Genomic DNA, 18196 nt, shown 5'->3' with positions numbered 1-18196 from the left:
AGACTTGTGGCGGGCAGAATCAACAACCTCTGCATCATTCAAGACCGTTGCTTTGTGAGGTGTTAAAGTTCAGTTAGCCATTGTTACTGTGTATGTAAACGCAAGCTAAAAAGTACCCAGGCCTTGGCTCCAAGTCAGAGCAGGTACACTGGAGCCATGGCCCAGTGAGAAACAGGTTCCGGCCCGCGTAGATGGAAACAAAATAGTCTGCGTCTTTTGGGTAAAACACCGGGGTAAATCCTCAGTGGACATCCACCATTAGCTAAAGAGATCTGGGATTGATAATGACGTGACTTCCTGGAGCCAAGAGGTGTAAGGAAATGAGTCACACAGGGATCATGGTTAGCAGGAAACACTAGGATAACAGGTTGATGACATACTACCACAGAGACGCCTGCCCGCCCTACCGCCTAGGCTGCCCACCAAACTACGAGAAACACTGGTCAGTAAGTTACTGGTTGATCATGTATCGCCTTTATTAAATACTTCACAACCTCCCCTACAGTGAACAGTTACAAAATGTTACCTCTTGTCAAACAGGACACTGTTCAATTTACAAAGCAGTCACTTTTTGTAAAGGGCAAAACAAAACTAGAAAAAACTAGATGCTTGTGTAGCCAGGCTTTCATACCTCTATGGAATTGAGTTTATTTTATATGTTTGAACCTTCAACAAAACAAGAATGTCAGTGTCTGTTTCTCCTCTCACGGTTACAGGCTGCATCCCACTTAAATGCAGGGGAATTAAATGTATTTCTTTCTAATTATATATATATATATATATATATATATATATATATATATAATATACACGTGTGATATCTATATATATCTATCTATATATATACACACACACACACAATGTCAAATGATTCAAATTAACTGTCATGTGACATAGAGAGGAGACAGGAGAGGCAGATATCTCATAAGTATAAAAAATAAATTAGAATGATCATATCTCACGTGACAGATGGACTATGTGGTTTTCAATTCACAGTTCTGACTCTGGCAGAGAGGTGTGAGTGGAACCTCAAGCAGGGGTGTGTGGGGTAGTGGGACCAACATGGCCGACAAAGTCATAGGACAGACAGACAGACAGACAGACAGACAGAGAGGTTAGAGATAACTGTGCCGACAGAGCATAGGGCTCAAATATTAAATAAGAAGAGAGCCAACAGAGGGGAAAGACTGGCAGATAACAGACGGACAGTGCAAAGAAATTACTTCAAATCAAGCAACAAAAGAATTGTATTCATATATAATATACTGTACTGTTATAACGCTACAGGCAGAGGGAGTGGCAGTGAATGTTCTCTATGTGTTATCTTTGCCTGTGATTGTACTAGAAAAGCTACAATGATTGACAAGTATTCTGACGGCGACACAGTGGAAGCTAGTGACGTGAAAGGGTTGGTGGGATATGGACAGAACGGATGATAAAAGGGAGAGCTTGGAGACTGGAGTTACAAACAAATGCAAAGGAAAATGAACAGGACTAGGAGGAGCATAAATGACAAAGTACAGCCCATTTAAATCTGTGGACTCATTTTTGTTGTCCTATAATTGTTCTCTCTTAAAGTAGGGAGGGACTCTCGTAAAGGGAATACATTTATTTATACATCTGTTTGTTTTAAAATAGAGTTCGCTCTTTCCCAGACTCCGACATATCCACCCTAAACCCTCCCTCCCTGGCCCCAAAGTCTGTTATAGAATCTGATTAGCAAACACTGCAGGTGTGACTCCTGAGCAACATGTTCAAACGTTCACAGTCTGTGGCCAGTCCAACTTCTGCCTCAGTGCGCTCCTTGCTGATGCGTTCAGTGTTCGTCTCTAAAACAATGTTCGACCAGGATAGGCTCAGATATCACTGGCAGAAGGGTGATGCCGTGGGGTCAAAGCCTTTGAAAACCTCCTTCAGAGAAGCATTGTCCTGCTCCGTGGTGGTGGTGGTGTCGCCAGGCTGGACAGGGCTGTTCCCACCAAAGGGGCTGCCAGAGCCGCTGGGCTTGCTGGCCTGTTTCACCATGCTGAAGAGCGAAGACACAGGCAGGTTGTGGACACCCGCCGGGGCCTGCTCGGCACCACCAGGGGGGCCCTGTCCGGCCATGGAGGAGACAGAGGCAGCAGGACCTCCGGGGGGCCCGGTGGACGGCGAGGGTGCAGGCTTGGGCCTAGGCCGGTTATAGCTGTTGTAGCGGTCAGTGGACTGCTCGCTGCTCTTCTCTGGCTCCGGCTGGTCCAGGGCAGACTTACGGACAAACAGGGGCTCCTTGGCCTTGGGCTTGGCTGGTGCTGCCTCACTGGGTTTGGGCTCTGCGGGGCCACTGCTGGGGGTTGTGTTTGTGGTGGCACCAGGGCCCTCAAGTTTACCTGCACTAGGAGTCCGGGGATCATAAAGACTGATACCACTCAGCACACTGCTGCCACCAACTGCACCCGCTCCCCCTCCACGACCCACTCCACCTGCAGACAGTAGCCGAGGGTCGTAGGGGGCGATGGTGGGGGAGGAGGAGCCGGAGGTGGGTGGAGGGGCTGCCGGGGTGACCGTCAGAGGGGGGACAGGGGACTCTGAAGGCTGCTTCAGGACAGATTTCTGCGGCTGGAGCCGGGGGTCAGCGGGGGCTTTGCGGGCCATTCGAGGATCGACGGGCTTGTCGACAGGGATGGGCAACAAAGCAGGAGGCGCCGGCAACAAGGCCGGTGGAGGGACAAGGGGGAGAGAAGGGGATGACTGGGAGGGGCCGGATGAGGCGTTAACAGTCTTGAGGATGCGAGAGAGCAATTCAAAGTCTGGGAGGGAGGAGGAGGGGGCTGGGGGTTCTAAGGAGGGAGGGGGATGGGTGGGGTATGGGGGAGGGCCGTATGGATTCGCTGCTGGCTGCGTGAGAGGCGGGGATCCAGGGCTGAGACAGGGGGATGCCTGGAGGGAGGGGGAGAAGGTCCTGTTTAGGGATTGGGATAGGGATGAGGTCCTCGGGGTTCCATGTCACTGTCTTAGCGTAGGGGGCATGTGCAGGAGAATGTCCTTCTTAATGTGGCTGAACTGCCTCAGCTGGGAGCGCGGGTCCCTCAGGGCCATGCCCATCAGGGGGTCCAGGGGATGGGCACAGGCTTGTCCTCAGAACCCTCTCCGTCTCCTCCTCCTCTGCAGGGGAGCCGTGAGGGGTGGGGGCTTGTACACCAGGGGGCGTCTGGTTTGGGGGTGAGGGTGGTGGTAGCGAGCCGTGCCAGGCGGGGGTCTGCAGGGGTGACGGTGGAGGCCAAGGAGGGGTTGGGAGAGTCCAACGCCTGGGCAGAGTCTGTAGCCCGGGAGAGGCGGGGGTCGCGGGCCAGCCGGGGGTCCCCCTGACGGGAGTCCGCCGGTCGGATGGAGGGGTGCGCTGGGGAGCCTTTCTGGAGGCGGGGGTCGCTGGGGGGACCCTCCGGTTTGGGGGGCCCTTGGCTCTGCTGGCGGAGCGTCTTCAGGATGGATGTGACACTGCCGCCTCCATCCTCATCCTCACTGGAGTACCAGTTAGCTGAGTCACCTAGGAGATAAAGCAACAGGAATCAGTGACATAGTCAACCGTACTGACGGTCTGTAAGTAGAACCACAACCACTGAAAATTTAAACATTAAAACTTTTAAACGAAATTGGGATCCTGCTTGGGGTCATTGTCCATTTGGAAGACCCATTTGCGACCAAGCTTTAACTTCCTGGCTGATGTCTTGAGATGTTGTGTCAATATATACACATAATTTTCCTTACCCATGATGCCATTTATTTTGTTAAGTGCAACGGTCCCTCCTGCAGCAAAGCACCCCCACAACATGATGCTGCCACCCCCGTGTTTCACGGTTGAGATGGTGTTCTTCAGCTTGCAAGCCTCCCCATTTCCTCCAAACATAGCAATGGTCATTATGGCCAAACAGTTCTATTTTTGTTTCATCAGAAAGGAGGACATTTCTCCAAAAAGTACGATCTTTGTCCCCATGTGCAGTAGCAAACCGTAGTCTGGCTTTTTTATGGCGCTTTTGGAGCAGTGGCTTCTTCCTTGCTGAGTGGCCTGTCAGGTTATGTCGATATAGGACTTGTTTTACTTTGGATATAGATACTTCTGCACCTGTTTCTTCCAGCATCTTCAACCGGTCCTTTGCTGTTGTTCTGGGATTGATTTACACTTTTCGCACCAAAGCACATTAATCTCTAGGAGACAGAACACGTCTCCTTCCTGAGCAGTATGATGGCTACGTGGTCCCATGGTGTTTATACTATTGTTTGTACAGATGAACGTGGTACCTTCAGGCATTGCTCCCAAGGATGAACCAGACTTGTGGAGGCCTACAATATTTTCTTGGCTAATTTCTTTTGATTTTCCCATGATGTCATAAATACATCCACAGGTACACCTTCAATTGACTCAAATTACATCAATTAGCCTATCATAAGCTCATAAAGCCATTACATAATTTTCTGGAATTTTCCAAGCTGATTAAAGGCACGTCAATATTAGTGTATGGAAAAATGACTTATGTCATGCACAAAGTAATGTCCTAACCGACTTACCAAAACTATAGTTTGTTAACAAGAAATCTGTGGAGTGGTTGAAAAACAAGTTTTAATGACTCCAATCTAAGAATATGTAAATTTACGACTGAATACCAAAAATTGAATTAAAATGTTTAATCTTTTATCTCATAAAACCTTGGCCTGACCTAAATCAATGTCAGAGCCCAACATAATTAGTAGTCTCACACACCAACAGCTCCACCTAGCGACGGAGTGGAGTAGAGGCTCATTGGAGTCACTAATCTGATCCATGGGAGTGTATTACACAACCAGAGCCCAGAGGATGTTGACTCTGCTGAGGGTTACAAGTGAGGGTCAGCGGTGTCATACAGACATTTCCTGCCTCCTCGGGACACATATACATTTCTAACAAAACAAAAGGAGACAGGAACACTGTACATTTTCCAGACTTACGCAAGCACTTTGAGGCTAAAACCGTACGACTTGTTAATTACCGTTAGCTTTATATACGTTCCAAATGGCACCCTATTCCCTGTATAGAGCACACTTTAGACCAGGGTGCAGCCAGGGTTTACACGCCTTACATAGCTAGCCTATACGGGTGAGTGCGACCTAGAGCAAGTATTTATATGGTGTCAGTATTAATATAGCATTGTCCTGCAGTGTTTGCACTGCCAATGCACTGTTTATACGGTGTCAGTGGGAATTGTTTGTTTTGTCTATGGAGAATTGAGATGGAGTCATGCCAGGTTAACCAGGCCCAGTAGAAGTACTTATGTTTTTGTCTGTGCTGGCTTGCTATTATATTAGTGTCTAAGCAGCATACCACACTGCATACCACTGCGGGCTTGCTTCTGAAGCTAAGCAGGGTTGGTCCTGGTCAGTTCCTGGATGGGAGACCAGATGCTGCTGGAAGTGGTGTTGGAGGGCCAGTAGGAGGCACTCTTTCCTCTGGTCTAAAAGAAAATATCCCACTGCCCTGTGTAGAGTGCCGTCTTTCAGAAGGGACGTTAAATGGGTGTCCCCCGACTCTCTGAGGTCATTAAAGATCCCATGGCACTTATCATAAGAGTAGAGGTGTTAACCCTGGTGTCCTGGCTAAATTCCCAATCTGGCCCTCAAACCATCACGGTCACCTAATAATCCCCAGTTTACAATTGGCTCATTCATCCCCCTCTTCCTGTAACTATTCCTCAGGTCGTTGCTGCAAATGAGAACGTGTTCTCAGTCAACTTACCTGGTAAAATAACAGATAAATAAAAAGCATAATAGATTTCAACACAGTGTCTAAAGCAGGGGTGGGCAATGTTTTCGGACCAATTTGTTCATCAAAAGCAATTTGCAGGCCAGAAAAAGGATAGTTATTTGAAAACTATTATAATTTGACATACACCGATTCCAATTAGTGGATTCGGCTATTTCAGCCACACCAGTTGCTGACAGTAGGGCTGGGTGATATGGACAAAATCTCATATCCCGATATAGGTAATTTCATATCCCAATAATGATACATCTTACAATATACACATTTTCTGTCAATTCAATTACTAAATAGTTTATATAAAATGACCACACGTAAAGGCCTTTCTTATTACATTTAGAATTATACTCAACAAATAAGGCATTTGGTACCTTGGGTCGAGTGTTGAGCACCAACTCACGAAACCCCCATCTCTCAACCGTGTAAATTGGGGCCATATCTTTGCAGATGTAAGTTGTAACGGCAGCTGTTATCTCCTTCCATCTTCGTGATTCTTTGCCAATAGGCAAAAGCCTATTGCAAGGTCTGAGTCGGGGGTTTGTTTTGATCACTCGACTGTACTTTTTTGGGTCTCATCCGTAGACTCTCTCCGTACTGTTTCACATGATTCTTGTGTAGGTGGTAAGAGGTTAGTGGTGTTTGAGCCTGTTGTCGGGACCGGCCTGCGGCATATTTGGCAGAGGACGGTTTTCTGGTCCGTGTCAGTGTCACATTCACTCTCCTCCATGTTTGTTTGTATTGCAAATTTCCTTTTACACGCAAAGCGACGTCCAATTGACGAAAAATATTGCCATAAAGAGTGTGATTTGCGACACAATGAAATAAACGATAGGAAAATGTCTATCGTTTTATATTATGCTCTATCGTCAGACGATATATATCGTCATATCGCCCACAATGCCCAGCCCTAGCTGACAGGTGTATGACAGGAGCACACAGCCATGCAATCTCCATAGACAAACATTGGCAGTAGAATGGCCTTACTGAAGAGCTCAGTGACTTTCAACGTGGCATCGTCACAGGATGCCACCTTTCCAACAAGTCAGTTTGTCAAATTTCTGACCTGCACCGGTCAACTGTAAGTGCTGTTATTGTGAAGTGGAAACGTTCAGGAGCAACAACGGTTCAGCCGTGAAGTGGTAGGCCACGCAAGCTCACAGAACGGAACCGCCGACTGTTGAAGCGCGTCTGTCCTCAGTTGCAACATTCACTACCAAGTTCCAAACTGCCTCTGGAAGCAACATCAGCACAAGAACCGTTCGTTGGGAGCTACATGAAAGGAGATTCTATGGCCAAGCAGCCGCACACAAGCCTAAGATCACTATGTGCAATGCCAAGCGTCGGCAAAAGTGATTAAAGCTCGCCGCCATTGGACTTTGGAGGAGTGGAAATGCATTCTCTGGAGTGATGAATCACGCGTCACCATCTGTTAGTCCGATGGACAAATCTGGGTTTGACGGATGCCAGGCAGGAGAACGCTGCCTGCCCCAATGCATAGTGCCAACTGTACAGTTTTGGCAACAGTTTGGGGGAGCCCCTTTCCTGTTTAACCATGACAATGCCCCCTTGCACAAAGTGAGGTCCATACAGAAATGGTTTGTCGAGATCGGTGTGGAAGAACTTGACCGGCCTGCACAGAGCCCTGACCTCAACCACATCAAACACCTTTTGGATAAATTGGAACGCCGACTGCGAGCCAGGCCTAATCGCCCAATATCAGTGTCCGACCTCACTAATGCTCTTGTGGTCTGAATGGAAGCAAGTCCCGCAGCAATGTTCCAATCTAGTGGAAAGCCTTCCCAGAAGAGTGGAGGCTATTATAGCACCAAAGAGGGTACAAACTCCATATTAATGCCCATGATTTTGGACTGAGATGTTCGACGAGCAGGTGTCCACATACTCTTGGTCATGTAGTGTACTTTATATCTAGTTTTAGACATTCAAGAGTGGCCTAGAGTGGTGTAACGTTCTAGGTCGCTGCCTCCAGTGTAATGCTGCAGCATGGATTCGAATCCGGCCCATTTCAGCAATCTCTCCTCTATCTTTCCCCTCTCTCTCTCTCTATCCAATCACAATTATTTTTTAAACATTTTTTAAAGAGTGGCCTGTAGTGTCTACGCCTGGGGGGGGGGGGGGGGGGTCTACTAAGCTAACATATTAAATTGATTTAAAATGGTCATACCAAGGATCATTTAGATATGTGATTTTGAATTTTAGGATTAAAAAAATATTGAACGCATGTTGCCCACCCCTGGTCTACAGTCGGTCTGTCTGTCTGTGTGTGTGTATATATATATATATATATATATATAGAACGTACCTTCCACGTCCCTCTCTCCTACCCCCTTGGCAAGTCTGGCCCTCTCCTCATCCTCCTGCTGTTTCTGTTGAATTCTCATGAACAGCATGCGTTGGGCCGGCGGCAGAAAGTCAGGGACTCCCATCCCCGCCTGCTGATTGGCCGAGCCTCCGTTTGCGGGAAGGTCAGGACCTCCCACGGAGCTATGGTTTCCTCCCGATCCTCTTGCTTCTTTCACGTCCATCCCTCCAAAGCCCTGGAAGTGATCACCTGAAAGGTACAGGAGGAAGGTTGACAACTACAATACAGAACACTCTCAGAGACACATAACAGCACAGGTTTAGATTCAATCTGAAATGATATTGGAGGGAAGTCTCTGATTAGTCTCTGATGCGAACAGTGATTGTATGCTTCGTTCATGATGTGATACGATATCAGCTCAGCTCAGCTCACCTTCCTCCACTACCTCGTCCATATTTATGTCTTGCTGCTGGTTGAAGAAGTTATCAAAGAAGTTACCCCCTGGAGGAGGTCCGGGGGGCATCATAGGCCCCCCTTCTGGGCCAAAGCCTGGCATCATGGGGGGTCCTCCAGGGCCCATGGGTGGGGGAGGACACATGGACATGTCTGGGGGCATCATGCCAGGTGGAGGGAACCGAGGCGGAGGCCCACCAAGGCCACCGGGATGCCCTTGGGGGCCAGTGGCGCCAGCTTGGCCTGTGGCAGTTCCTGGGGTCTGACCTCTGCAGAGAGAAAGATTGTTGAGTTATATCATGTTCCTAGCGCACACTCTATAACTATAAAACTAACTATAAAAGCCACATAAATAGGTTTGGATGGATGTGAAAAGCTCACCGGTGATTAGCTAGTTTCTGAGCTAGCTGTCCCGTGGGCTGCACCTTGATCTCAAACAACGAGGGGATCTTCTTCCCTCCATTGCCAGGACAGGGGGGTGGGGGGCCCATGGATGGGGGTGCGGGACCATTGGGGTTGGGAGGGCCCTGGTAGGGGCCACTGTCTGGGTAGGCGGGAAGGGAACCAGGACAGGGACCGGGCCCTTGGTTAGGCCCTGGGCCGGGGAGGCCGTTGGGGGACATGGGGCCCTCTGGTGGTCCAGGAGATCCAAAGTCCCCAGGGCCAGAGTTGTCGGGTGGCCCTGGTCTGGGCGGTGTCGGGAGCAGGCCCACCCCAGGAGGAGGCTTGGGAAGGGGGTTGATCCCCTGCTTCTTTAGCTCCTCCACCTCCTTCTCATCCTCAGCTCCAGCCTCGGCATCCTCCGCCAGCATCTACAAACATGAGGTGAAAAGGTGGTCAAAAGGGGTTAACAGACTAACACAGAGGAGGGTGAGTGATTTAAAGAAACAGAGAGAATTGGTGTCTAAATCCACTTGAGGACGGCTCACCTTGTTTAGCAGGTCTTGGGTGTCGTCGGTCAGAGGCTCGTGGGAGAACATGCATTCGTCTCCATTCACACAGCTCCCGGTGGTGTGGAACAGCTTGCAGGGGAAATCACGTGCTGGGGAGTTAAGGAACTATGGAAGTCCTGAATGGACTGAACTCACTCAAAGACTGTCTCGGGGGTAGCACTGATATAGGCTATACTAAACTTGACAACTAGTATGGCCGTTCTAGCAATGCTAGCTGGAAACACACACTGAAGGAAATGTCCTATCTGATACAAAGTGAACTGCAGGTAAAGGATATCATGCATGTAGGGGCAGTTTTCAGCCCTTGCGCAGAAGCCGGTGATGTAGAACTTGCAGAGTTCTTTCTTCTTGGGCAGCTCAATGTCGTGGCTGAAGTTGCAGTGTTCCCCCTGGAAAGTTGGCAAAGCGTTAAAACAATAAAAAATCACGTTTGGACAAGATTTTAAAAAGCAGTTGACGGTAACATATGTCAGAAGAAAAATGATTTGGCATTCTATTGAGAATGCCTGGCAAGAACATTATCTCTGCTCAAATTCCATGATTTCCTTCTTACCCAAGTACAGCGGCCCTCCATGTAGTACTTGCAGATGGGTTTCCCTTTCTTGTCTTGGTGCTTGTCCCCCTGGTGCTTGTTGTGCTGGCCTCCTCCTCCATCCTGCACCACAACACAAGCAAACAAACATTACCAGTTTCAGAGCGTTATCAGAAACTTGTACAGGTTGAGTATTCATTCAGATGAGCGAGCAGGTCTGTAAGGTGTTGTAGTTGGTTTTATTCTCACCCCCATGTCCCCATTGTCTCCATTGTTGTCCTCATCGTGACCCTGGTCTCCGCCCCCTCGGCCTCTCCCCCGGTTCCTCCCTCGGCCTCCCCGGTTCATACCACGCCCCTGTTTCCCCCGGCCCCGCCCCCGCTTACCACCTGGTTGGAGCAGAGAGAGACACTTCATCAGTGGGCTACAATGAAACAAGACAGGCAACCATTTTGGATCAGGTGCAAAGCATGTTTACTTAGGAAGGACATCAGAACAGCTAACCTAGCATGTCTTTATTACAGTAGCATGACTAAGTATTGTGTAGTGTGAATAATAGTGGTAATCCTTCACATTCTGACAGCCAACTCACCCCTTCCACGGTCTTTGGACTTCCTGTACTGAGAGTATTCATCATAGTCATCTTCACCCATGTGGTCATAGTCATCGTCTCCATACTAGAACACAACATCAACTGGATGAGGAACAATTCAGAAACAAAACACTTTCCCAAAACAATATAATTTAGCAAGCACACCAGTATCATTGATAAGCAATGTGAAATGATCTGTACATCTGGGGCCAGAGGATGACTGTCTTTGACTCACCTCCATCTCATCTCCTCCTCCTCCTCCTCCATACATCATCCCTTCTCCATCCTCATTGTCTCCGCCCATCTTGCCCCCTCGTCCCCGACCCCTGCTCCCTCCTCTTCCTCTACCTCCACGCCCTCCTCTCATGCCTCCTCGACCTCTCTGGTTCTTCATACGACCTTTACCTCCTGTGGAGAAAGAAAAAGAGGCACTGTCAGCACCTTGTGTCAGCATCTCCACAGCACGCGGGGACCTGCAAGCAAACTAGTAAGGGTCGTTCAATTCACCTCTGACCCCATTTTTTCTACCTCTGCCCCCGCGACAGTTGCCCCTTCCACCTCCATCGCCGCTGCCTCCCTCCTTGGCCTTGCGGTACTGGTTGAGCTCCTTGGTGAAGTCATCGTAGTCTTCATCGCCCATCTCCTCATCCTCCTCTCCCTCGTAGTTCTCCTCTTCATAATCGCCGTAGCTCCCGTAGCTTTGCTTGTCCATCTTCACGTAGCTGCCCTTCTTAGGCATGGGGCCCCCGTGGCCAGAGGACGGGGCTGGTGGGTAACCTCCAAGGGACTGGGAAGGAAACAAAATCATTGTTAGACCACTGTAATTACATGGTGACAAACAGACTAGCAACTCCGCAGCAGGTATCATGTGATTTAGAGCGCAGCCATGGGGTAACTTACAGAAGGGGTGTACGTAGGGCTATAGTCCCGATACTTCCTCTTCTCACCTGGGCTGTAGTCAGAGTCATCGCTAAAGTCTGAGTGGTCATCACTGGAGGAGGCATGACGCTGTAACACCACACACAACACAGAAAGAGAGATAGGTTGAGTGACAAAGTACGAAGAAACATTTAGACTAAACAGTAAGAAAGCAATAACATCCCTGATCTGAAGGGTATGTATAGGACGATGAAAGCCAGAGCTGAGCTGGATGTGAAACACACACACAAACGCTATCTTACTTTGTGCTTGGATTTGCGTCTCTTCTTGGCTCTCCTCTTCTCCTTCTCTCGCTCCCTCTCTTTTTTCCTCTTCCTCTTGTGGCGGCGGGCCTTCTCGTCGTCCTTCTCGTCGCCGCTGGCGTGGCGCTCTTTGCTACGGTGAATTTTCTCTGGGGGGGCCGCCTCTGTTGCTGTTGCTTCTTCACCTGCACCTCCATCTTCTCCTCCTCCCCCGGTGCTGGGCTCCTCTGCCACCTCCACCTCTCCACCATCATCCTCCAACTCCCCCTCTTCCAGCTCACCATCCTCACGTCTGTGACAAACAGAGAACAGATAGGCAACACATCAAAATGCTGTTCAAGCCACACTCCGGTCTCAAACGCGTAGTTCATGTTTGGACTCCCAGTATGGGACAGGTGGATGGTTCCTGGGTGGTGAACATTACATTCCTAGACACCACCACCAGACCATAATTATAAGGGATCAAAGCTTTTTGTCTGGGGAAAGGTAAAGTGGGAAAAAATGGCATTAACAACTGCGAGTGCTAGGCTGGGAATTTGGATAATTCCTTTTTCATGGTTGAGCTAAAATAGCAAAATTCAAGTGTACCTGTTCTACACATTGATGACTTGTATAGCCCGAGGGAGTCACTTCCCTCATGTTCTAACGTGAAGAATTTAATTTGTGGGTTTTAATTATGGCGTTTCCTTGTGCATTTCTGTACGTTTGTCTTGACAGTGGAGATAATGCGGTTGTCCTCGGGGCCAATAAGCTGTTGTTATCCTATCCTGTGATAATGTCTGAGAGCTGCGTTTCTCTGAACTCGTCAAACATTAATCACACCACCGTTCACCCACAAACCATGACACAACGTAGGCTGCTCTGCTGGAACATTCTGATGAGTTATGAGTGTTTGGGTGACTGGGTTGACGGTTGGCTGTTATTGTGGGTGACATAAAGGATCTAGTGTCTGCTGAGAGTCAGAGGGCCAGATCATGTTTTTCTTAGACTGAACACATAGGCCTAACGACTGTATGCTGGAGATAGGACTGCTAGGGTGTAAAGGATGTGTGTTATTTGTGTCAAAACAAGCTGAGTTATCGCGAGGAGGACAGGGATAAGGTGGGTGTGGTCTGTGGTAAACAAATTATATGGCAGTTAATATATGGGACAGCAATCAGTAACAGCAAGTTTCTCTGCATTTCGTTATAGGTATGACATTTCCATGTGTGTGTAATGTGTACACTTTGAGCTTCACTGTTTTGTCTCTTTGGACTGGGAGAAGTTGAGAGTGATGCAACTATGATGATGCAACTGGTGGGGAGGGGGATTCAGTACTGCTGGACATGCGGAATCCGTTGGCCTTCATGATACAGGGTGGATTCAACATCAACATTCATTTCAAGGACATTTTGAAAGCAATAGGCCCATCACTAAATCGAGCTAGTCATTCCTGTGCGGGGAGATCAAAGTGTTTACATAACAAAAATGATCTTAAACAGTCTGCTATTTATCAGTGAAGATTAGTCAATTTCATCTGTCAACAGACCTCAACAGCATGCAATATGCTTGCTTATTACTTATATTTAACCAACAACCAATACACATCTCAAACTTTACACAGGAAACTGCAATGGTTAAAACTGTATTAAAACTGGAATAGCTGGGCCTAAATGTGGCTAGAGAACACAGACAAGAAATTAGAAACAGATCAATTTTTCACCTGCCATCTTTCAAGGTGTAGTTTCACAGAGGCGTGCCATTACATGATTTACTGAAATACACTGGCGTGACAATAAGGCATGTGAGGCAAGTCAGTTAAGAACAATTTTGTATTTACAACGACAGCATTCCTCGGCCAAACCCTAACGACACTGGGCCAATTATGCGCCGCCCTATGGGTAATAAGTAGGATATAACCACTATGTCCATTTGAAGCGTCACTATAGCCAGAGTTCAGCCTACAGAGTGAATGGATATTTGCTGACACTGATCAGAGCAGGCTTGAGTAACAGTCTCGCTTTAAGTGTCTGGTATAACCTAACTTCAAAATTGTATTTATTTGATTATTCAAATACAGATTACAATTCTGACTTTTGGCCAAAGTACACAGAAATGGTTTCGGTAGTAAAACAATGAGTTCGATGTAGGCTATAGAATAGACTATAATCTGAGCATACAGACCCAATCTGTGGACATAGGCCTATAGGCCAATTGACACAAATAAATGTTGACTGATCTCTCTTTATACTCACACCAACACAGATCACACACCACATCCTCAACATACTAACTTCCTATGTAGGACATGACTTTCCTCCGGGGCCTGAGGGTTGCTGGGACTTACTACAGTCTCCTGCTCCTCCTTACGTTTAGTTATCCTAAGTTTACTCTCAGCCAGAAAGGGACCAGATATAGATCTAGCCACTCTTAAATAAACCAAATTCCTCTACAACTGCAAGTTGATACATTTTTTCCTTCATTGTGAATGGCATGGTATTACCACTTGGCATAAATCAATGGCGTCAACATAATTTAACTCAACACAGCCAACCCTTGAATCATGATCACTCACGTCCTTCAAGAGGCACAATGAGGCCATTCTTGATGAGCGCAGAACTTTGCATTGCTGGGGGTTCTTTGGACTGACATGGGCACGTACACAGAACAAAGGCTCTACTGACATAGCTCTGATTCCTTGCCCCTTTCTCTAGTGGGGTGCCAGGTTCAAGTATTCAGGATTCTGCGGACAAGCAAAATGCTTTATCATGATTTTGCTCAGTTCAGATGCCAGTCAAGCCAACCTATACTTCTACAGAGGTGTGCCACTCCCATTGGTTGGGAGTATGCCAAACCATTTAGTTGTGTAAAGAGACGTTAGGGTCCAGCCAAACCTATCTTGTCTTGCCCTGAATGAAAACTTCTTCTTACAACATTATGTAGTAGCCTATTTCAAACTGAGGTTACAGGTTTGGTTTATTAACATTACAGTAATAAAGAATTTGATATAAAAAGTATATTGTCAGGCTGGTTAGATGTCCTGACAATTGTGTTAAATGGCAAATGCAAAGCACCTGTCAACAGCCTCCTCTGGGTTTAATAGCCCACATCACAAAGACTTTGCAAAAAAAAGGATGTATCACTCCAATAACAACAGAGTGGTCAGGAAATGATAGCACTCACTACTACCAATTAGATAAGGCTCTAGTCTACTCTACGCCAAAGAACTATGAACAGAACAAAAGTTACACTTGGATCCAAATATATAGCCTAATAAAAATAAATAATACACAATCACACTTCAAACAAGACAACCTTTACAGTTGCTATAAAGTTGTGTGCGTGCACTGGACACACCCTATGTAGTTCCAAGAGCATAAACTGAGTTAATGCTGAAAGTACTAGGTACAATCAGTCATGTAAACTTACATTTTCACTTAAAAATACATTTTACAATACTTTTCATGCATCATCACAACACAATTACAGATTAATTAAAAAGGTCAAAAAGTTCCCTAATAATCAATTAAACTACAAACAATGGGCCTTTGGGAAGTACTTACTGTGAGAGGTTTTCACATTCTGCACTCAAAAGCACTGGTATGACCATTTCCCCCCCAAAAAGTATTTGGAACATAATAGTGGTCTCCCCACTTTATTATTAGGGTTTGTGGAAATTGTATAACTTGGGTTGTTGGGGGTGCTGAAGACAGACAGGGAAATCAGGTAACATTTGTGGCTTACTTGACTTTTTAGACATCTGATATGCTTTGCAAACGTTCAACACAGTGCTGGGATTTGGTGGGTGTTTGGGATAATCTAAAGTAATATAGCAGTCTGTCCTGAGAAAAGAGAAACTTTATAGGGGCACAAAATTAGGCAATTGCCCTGAACTAGCAAAGGAAGAAAATGTTAAATCCATTAATGTACAGATCTAGTAATAATTCAAATAAAATTTAAAAAATGGGTGGCACAAACATTAAAGTGGATGAGCATGCTAAAACAATTGTGCAATCACGTTTGTTACATTTTTGTTGACTAGTTAGTATGACCAATTTCACGCCCTGGAAATGTATCAATTTGTTAATTGTTAGTGATTAAACGTTATATTAATCCCTAGCTAGTTGTCTTAGTTAACATTAGCCCGTGGACCAATAGTGAACTTCATAGGTAGTTAACATGAACTAATCGAACCAATTCATTTTATTCGCCGATTTAAGAGGGCTCTGTCTATATATAGGGTGACAAGTGAACAGCTGCATCAATTCCAATGACAAAATGTTTTCAACACAACTATCTAGTTGCTAAAAAAAAGGGGGCAGTCACAATGGCGGCCTTTGCTTACAAGCTAGATTGGTCTGGCAAGCTAGCTAGCAAAAAAATAACTGCGTAGTTAGCCACTTCGTTACTTAGCATGAGTGCTAATAAAGGAAATACCTCCAATGTCCCACAACTGGCTATTAAATCCATTGCAATCAAGTCTTTGTCTGAACTGAAAAACCTAGAATGTAATGATTAATTATGAAACTGTTAAAATTCGCCCTATTGGCTTGGCGGATAGTTAGCAAACTGGCTTTTTTTTCCCCCACGGAGGGCAGCCAGCTAGCTGGCGAGTTGGAGCGTTATAGCTAGACGTCTTTGCGATGCAATTTTGCAAAGCTTTTGTGTTCAAAAACGTTTTGGACATAACTAATTGGAAATCTATTCAGAAATACATTTTTGCTAGTTAAATTGATGGTGGACAATTAGCAAGCAAAAATCATATTTTTCTTCATTCACTCTACTTTGGTGGGGATGCAACTTTTGATGGATCAATTATTTGAACTGATGGTCTTTTTCCTTCATAAAATAACTCATTGAAATACTTATTCAAACTGAACAGATCCCAGGTTCATATTTGACCTTCCAGTTTGCGCTGAGCAACGTTTCAAGATGGCGTTCGTTACCTCTGTACTTGTTCCCCAGAAAAAGGCGAGTTTAATCCCTTTGAAAGAAAAAAAGGAAAAAGAAACCCGGGCTTTTTATACCTAAAAAGCACAGGACAAATAAATAGTTTGATAGAAATATGATTGTAGAATTACTCGACCTTTCGTCAGTGAGAAGACTGTGTTCGTGGTTGGTTGTTGTTGGGGAGTTTGGATGGACAGTCATGCTTTCCACAGCCATTTCCTCTAGCTACATTTAGGTGCAAAAAAAATTACAACTCTACTGGCTTATGCGTCACTTAACTTGGATCTACAGTACTTGTTAATGGTTTAAGGAAGAGTTTCAGTTCATAGTAGTCAATTCCCCACTAACAGTTGTTAGAGAAATAGGTTGAAATTGTGTCCTGAGATTCTCCGTCCTACAGTTGCGCTGTAAAATGAAACTCATCCACTTAAAATGGCTGACTGTCTCCTCCAAAGAGAAGGGGCGGGATATTCCGAATATGACGACATAAACATTACGTTCTCATACGTTTGTCACGAAAATACCCGAACATTTTTCGTTCAGCAGTTGTGAAAGATCACTCTTTGGCATGTGTATATGCATATCTGCAGCCTAGGGGACTGGATTTTAGGGCACGTTGAGGTATTCTGCTGCCTGTCTAGTAATTTGAACAAGTTCACTTTACTTTTCTCTTAGTTGGCCCTCAGTTCCCTCTCCATGGAATTACTATATTGGTGGTAGCTGTGAACGGCGACGTGTGTCTTCGAGCCTAACCTAATTATAATTTACTATTAAAGTCACAGTCAAATTTCAACTAACCAATTATATTTCATTAATTGGGTGTTTCACCTGACAGTGAAATTCTTACTTACAAGCCCTTTAACCAACCATGCAGATTAGAAGAAAATAATATATAACTAATAATTAAGGAATATCACAAAATACAAACCAAGGACCAGGTATAGGCTCCATTTTCATGTTTTTGTTGTCATAAGGGAACTTTGATTTATAGCTTCATATCATGTTTTAAAAGTAATTTCCTCTCACAGAATGTCTGAGCACTGCATTTAAAAATGTCATGAATTCATTTATTCCACTGTTACATTTGTTGGTAGGCCTGTGCTATGATGGTATGCATACAGTGGCAAGAAAAAATGTGAATCCTTTGGAATTACCTGGATTTCTACATAAATTGGTATTCAAATTGGATCTGATCTTCATCTAAGTCACAACAATAGACACACCGTGTGCTTAAACTAATAACACACAAATTGTATTTTTCTTGTCTATATTGAATACATAATTTAAACATTCACAGTGTAGGTTGGAAAAAGTATGTGACCTAGGCTAATGACTTCTCCAAAAGCTAATTAGAGTCAGGTGTCACCTAACCTGGAGTTCAATCAATGAGACAGAGATTGGAGATGTTGGTTAGAGCTGCCTTAACCTATAAAAAACACTCATAAAATGTAAGAACTAAAGAGATT

The 18196-nt window shown here is 45.7% G+C and overlaps 1 pseudogene; it reads right to left on the bottom strand.

Moving 5' to 3' along the window:
* Window positions 1-451: 451 nt before the first annotated feature.
* LOC115141669 (zinc finger CCCH domain-containing protein 4-like) lies at window positions 452-17170 on the bottom strand (annotated as a pseudogene).
* Window positions 17171-18196: the final 1026 nt, after the last annotated feature.

Source organism: Oncorhynchus nerka, linkage group LG14, assembly GCF_034236695.1.
Source record: "Oncorhynchus nerka isolate Pitt River linkage group LG14, Oner_Uvic_2.0, whole genome shotgun sequence".
Classification (NCBI taxonomy): Eukaryota; Metazoa; Chordata; class Actinopteri; order Salmoniformes; family Salmonidae; genus Oncorhynchus; species Oncorhynchus nerka.
This window is presented reverse-complemented; position numbering and strand designations above follow the sequence as displayed.